The 6,000-nt window shown below is 35.9% G+C and overlaps 1 protein-coding gene across 2 annotated transcripts in view; it reads right to left on the reverse strand.

Annotated features, from left to right (window-relative positions):
- Positions 1–5,564, reverse strand: part of LOC121313433 (RB1-inducible coiled-coil protein 1-like) — a 49,660-nt gene extending 44,096 nt beyond the window's left edge. Inside the window, exons 1-2 of one of the 2 annotated variants that reach the window (XM_041245960.1) lie at positions 5,322–5,564; positions 1,502–1,670 (exon numbers count right to left, since the gene is read on the reverse strand). The gene's annotated coding sequence lies outside the window, so the exon portion shown is untranslated. The remainder of the gene's footprint in view (positions 1–1,501; positions 1,671–5,321) is intronic. The other variant, XM_041245959.1, reaches the window with a different exon arrangement.
- Between the last annotated feature and the right edge of the window lie 436 nt (positions 5,565–6,000).

Raw genomic sequence — 6,000 nt, forward strand, 5'->3', positions numbered from 1 at the left:
AAAGAGGCTTGCCTGGGCCATGAAGCACCGCCAGCGGACTACTGAAGACTGGAAGAAGGTTTTATGGACCGATGAATCAAAATCTGAACTCTTCAGTTCATCACGCAGGGTTTTTGTACACCGTCGAGTAGGCGAAAAGATGGTTCCCCGGTGTCACACCAACTGTAAAACATGGAGGAGGAAGCGCGATGGTCTGGGGCTCTTTTGCTGGATCCAGAGTCGGCAACTTGCACAGAGTGCGTGGCACCCTGAACCAAAACGGCTACCACAGCATTTTGCAGCGCATTGCAATACCCTCTGGTATACGCCTAGTTGGTCAGGGGTTCATCCACCTCAAGATAATGACCCAAAACATACCTTCAGGCTATGTCAGAACTGCCTTAGAAGAAAAGAACAAGACCTTAGGCTTCAAATCATGGAATGGCCAGCACAGTCTCCAGACTTAAACCCCATCGAGCTGGTTTGGGATGAACTGGACAGAAGGGTGAAAGCAAAGCAACCTACAAGTGCAACACATTTGTGGGAACTTCTGCAACAGTGTTGGGAAGAACTTTCCGAACAGTATTTGATTTCCATTGTAGAAAGAATGCCACGAGTGTGTTCAGCTGTTATATCTGCAAAAGGTGGCTACTTTGATGAGTCAAAAATTTTGATTAAATTTTGTACAACAAAACGATTCCATGATTTATTTTTTATCTCCAATTGTTTATTTGTTCTATGTTGTAATTTCAGAGTACACTGAGACATTAAACTGCGTAAATTTCAATAAAAACTGGAAAAATTGAGGTGTTCTAAAACTTTTGACCGGTAGTGTATATTCTACAGAAAGGGGACAAATTGTGATTTCAAAAAATTGTGAAATCGACGCAATATTATTTTTTGTGAAACAACCAAAATGAAATAAGAAAAAATCTGCATACATAACTCAACTGAGCTGAAACTGTAATGTCACACCCAGGTTTCAGTCTCTCTCAGTGTCTCACAGGCCCAATCTCACTGCCTATTTATCACTAACAGCATCAAAAGAAACTTATCACTTATATTTGGATAAAATTTACTAGATGTGACCGAAAAATGACAAACTCTGTTTTAGAGCAGGTATAGTGACTTTTTATTGTGCTGATTAACAATTGACATGACGAAGATGCTGCAAAACGATCTTTTAAAATTAACAGGCTCCACAATCCACACACTCTGAGACGGGATTTTAAAAATGCCCGTCTCATGAATGAAGTGAATGTGTACATTTTTCAACATCATCCGACCTTGTGCGTTTGGTGGTCGCAGATACACAAAAAAAGGCTGTAAGACTTTAAAAAAAAAATACGCAGCTCACTGCATTGTGGATGATGTCATTCTGACCGTCGGAGACCACTGACCGAGACCAAATGTTGGGTCGCAGTCAGAATTAAGTTTCTTACAGCAAAACTAACATTTTAGGACCTGCATCCCCTACAGGGTAAAGGGTTGGGCTGAAGTTCAAATAAAACTTGTCACTTACCTCTGGCAACTTGCCAAAAGTGAGTTAGGTGCTCTAGCATTTTTTTCTCGAAAGTCCTATTCATTAAGAGTCGAACAAGGTGCTACATGTGATGTAGCGTCTAAGTTGAGCCCAGGCTGACTTTTCTGGTCACGGTGACTTTTTCACTTTAGGTTGAACTTTGCCAGGTCTCAGGTCGAAGGGGAAATTTTAAAAAAAAAGTAAAAACAACAAAAAGGGTTAGCATATCTGAACTCAGCGGGCCCAAAACCCCAGGTGAGTTTTTCTAGCAAAATCTGAGATGGTCGGGCAACAGCTCTGGTTGAGTTGATATGGAATAACCCTGCTATCAAGTTATGTCAGACTCTATCAGACAACTTGCAACACAGTACTGTAATTTTTAAAGTGTTAACCAATGTGGCATATGCTGCGATACATATTTCTCATTTTTTATCAAATGTATATATTTCTGGAGGACATAAACACATTTTTTTTGCCTTTAAATACATATAAAGATAGTTTCGATATTTGTTTCAGCACTAGTATAAACCCTGATGAAGTGAATACTTTTATTATTATTATTATTACTTGTAGCTTGCTACTTTTACCTGCACTGCTGGATGTTAACTGTTCCATTCCATTGGTAACAAGCTTGTTGGTCAGACTTATTGAGCCTTTGTTACAGCTAGACAATTCTAAGTTTCACCATGTATACAAAAACTATACCATGTTCATTGACTGGGCACGTATGAAAACAAGGTGGCTTGAGAATCGGAATTTAATGTAAAAGTAATTCATAACAATCAATAAAAAAACACAGCATCTCTAGGGACAACATAAACGTAACACATTTGAAAACATAAACTAGGAATATGAAAAAAGATTACTATTTAAAACAAAGTGGCAGTGAAATGGTTACTTTTTATTGGACATCAGAACTTGACTAAAACCCGGTTTTCTAAGAACCTAGTTTCACTGCATTTTATTGTATGTAGTTATGTTATTAAATGAGTAACAAGCAGGACTCATACCGTTAAAGGGCGGCAGTATTTAGTTTGACCTTTGTTTATATCATTAAAGTAGATCCCTTTTTGCCAACACTTGTGGTTTATTTTTAATTGATATGGTCAGAGGTTAAAACAATGTGTCAGTGAAACAGTTCCATTTTACTGGACTACAACAACAGTAATGGTGAAAATCCTGGAGTACAGATGAGTTACAAACATTACAATAACTCAAACAAGTGTATTTTAAAAATGAGTAGTTACAGCCTGTACACTTGAGTAACTTGGATTTCCATTTTTTCCTTATTTTTAAGTTGTTAAATTACCTGGTTAAGTTGTTTAATGTGATACCCTACTTGTGCGTATTATATTTTAACTGTCACCACTTCATTATCTTAAAACAGAGAATAATAATTTTACACATTTTAGAAGGTCGGGGTATTTATTATCCACCCACTACTATTACACCTTTCTATATAAACATCTAAATAGAAGTTTAAAGAATGTTATATAAACATGTCCAGGTCCGACATTACAATTTTCCCTTTCCAGTCCAATGTTGGACCCTGTCCAACATCATCAAAAAGATGTAAAGCACAGGTCTCGAGTCGTTTTTTTCTCTGGAAAAAAACGAGAAAACCTTTCAACGGCCAAGTGAGACCGATAGGCGCCGAATGAAACCGAAAAAAAAGGGGCGTATCTCATAGCCCCATCCACTACAGAGATAACATGGACATAACAAAGGAGGTAGCTGCTTCTGCATCCAGCACTCAAAGAATATCACGGACATTTGCAGAACTTTTAGGAGATGTTACAGTAATAAAATAATGGCTTGGATCATATTATTGAGAAGTTTGGTGATACCGAGTGATCAGGAGAGGATTTATCAGTATGCCAGTCTATAAAGAGGTATGTACAAAATACAGCAAACAATTGGTGGGGCTTGGCTGGAGATGCAGTACTGAGTGTCCTTTTGCAATTTAATGCCTTTTAAACCTGTTTTACTCTTTAAAAAAAAAAAAAAAAAAAAAAAAAAAAACACACACACACACACACACACATTTTAAACACTGCGTGTAAAATAAACAGTGTGTATTAAAATAAACGAGCCTGACAAGTGCTGAAAATGGACTGCAAAGGGTTAATGAAGCTACATTACAACATGAAGTGTTTGGTCTTTAAAAAAAAATGTAATGCAATAACAAGCCTCTAAATTGGCAAAAAAAAAAAAAAAAAAAAGAATCAGGCAAAGCCAAAATGGCCTTCAGTTCAAAGCCACTAAACTTAAGTTAAGGCTATGGTGTAAGATGTGTCATTTTGCCTAAGATTCATATATAAAGTTAATTATTAGCCACAGAAAGGAATAGCATTGCACTAAAACTCTGCATACAGTAATAGTAAAGTTATACTTGCATAGGGTGCTACAATACATAGAAAGAAAATATAGATGAATAAAATGGTTGTGTAATATGACAACATCAAAATGGCATATTTCTCTTTAAAAAAAAATAAATAAATAAATAAATAAAAACTTTGTCCAAAAATGTTACTGTGATAAGAATTTTACATATTTGCTTTTTCTTTGGCTGTGGTGTTTTGACAGAACGTGTGTTCAGTGGTTAGTGGCATTAGCAACTTCATTTAAAGTTCTTCAATTGACAATCACATTTAGTTACTAATGCAATGTCAATAACTTATCAAAGGTTACTTGTGACCCTGATAGCTATTTACTTAAACTTAAGATTACGCTCTTCTATCTAAAGCACAAAAAAATACATTCAATCATTAACAATATCCAGACGGATCACATAAAAATGACATTCCAGCCAGTTTGTAAATTTAACACATTGTTATCACAATACACTATACCATCAGATCCGTACAGGTGTTTTGTACTAATGTTTAATCTGATTACAGTACTTCTCAATGTCAGAAATATGCTGTAACATCTCATGTTAATAAACTGTATAAATTATAAACAAAGAACAAATGTGATTTAACTGTCTTTCGGAGAATCGTCCACGGTACTGAACTGTTTGTCGAGATTACTGAATTAACATCACCAGTACGCTTGTTCACTGTACTTTCAATAACAGCAACACTAGCCTACACATCTTTTACTCTTGAGGTTCACCTACTTTATAGTTTAAAGTTTTAATAAAAACATGTACTTGACTTTATTAAGCAGGCATATGTAGGTTCCTAGTATTCCATAACAATCTGCACACATTTCTACTGTGAATGACAAATGTGAACGTTTTGTTCCATTGCTTGTCATAAGAATTCCAGGCTGAGTCATCTCCCGCACACAGTCCCATTCAAATGCAAAAAATACACAACTAATAACAAAGACTACAATGTTATCGGTATTTAAAACTAAATGTTCGCTGTATAGTCAATGGATTAATTTCACACAATAAAATACATTTCTACTCCAAGGCCCTTTTCTTATCGGTAACTAAAACAGAAACTGAAAATGGCCTACTAAGCTGATGTTGTTCTTTATGCCTGCTTTTATTTCTAAATGTGCTTCACAACCTTTCAGTCTTAGACTGGCCCTTTCTAACTTTAATTGTGTCTTGTTTTCAATTACCAGGCCCACTACATCAGCCTCAGCACAACAACTGTCATGACAATAGATATTGAACTGTCACGGGCTGTTCAGGCTTAACTAGCTACATTTATGTAAAAACAACTCTTTTTTTTATTGTTTAATGAGAATATTTCCGACACCAGATCGGCTAACTATGTATTCAGTTACAATGCTTAACGTACCAACTGAAATTGCAGCAACAAAAGTGATATTAATATAACAAAAACAACAGTGGTGGACTTACCTATCTGACTGTATCGCATCCTACAAAAACTGCCCTGGATCGCTAACACCTAATCTATTATATGCAGCAACTTGTGTATTTTCCAGTATGGATATATGTCGTGCTCAACTTATACTGTGTTGTTTTTTTTATGTTTTTTTTTTTTTTTTCTTTATTATCGTTCACACGCTTCTGTACGTCTAAGATTGTGTAATGTTTACATCAAGTAACACCCTGTTTCCGTGCTTGCTGCTGTGTTTTGTTACTGTCGTCACTGCGCAGCGCGGTGCACATTGGGAGTGAGACAAATTAAGGCCTGAATGAAGGCAAAAGGGTGACTTCCATCCGGGACCGGGAAACAACATGTAGTGGGAAAATAAACAAATATATACATAAATAACACTATTTAAAAAGGCCTGCGTGTTCAAAGATGTTATATGGCTTGAGAGTAAAAATAAAGAAATACAATATGTTAAACATCTGCCTCTGTCTTCCATTTTAATATGTGTTCAAAAAAAGGTATAGTAATAGTCCTACTCAGGTAATTGTTTAAATTGTATCATCTTAACAATAGTTATCATTTTTTTTGTAACTCAGATCACAAATTTAACAGGTCATTTTTTGGATCATGTTTTTGTTTTTTGGCCCTGTGCTCTTGTCTTTTCAGTGTGACCATAGGCTCCATGTTCACTGGCATTTT

The sequence above is a fragment of the Polyodon spathula genome, chromosome 3 (genome assembly GCF_017654505.1).
Source record: "Polyodon spathula isolate WHYD16114869_AA chromosome 3, ASM1765450v1, whole genome shotgun sequence".
Lineage (NCBI taxonomy): Eukaryota > Metazoa > Chordata > Actinopteri > Acipenseriformes > Polyodontidae > Polyodon > Polyodon spathula.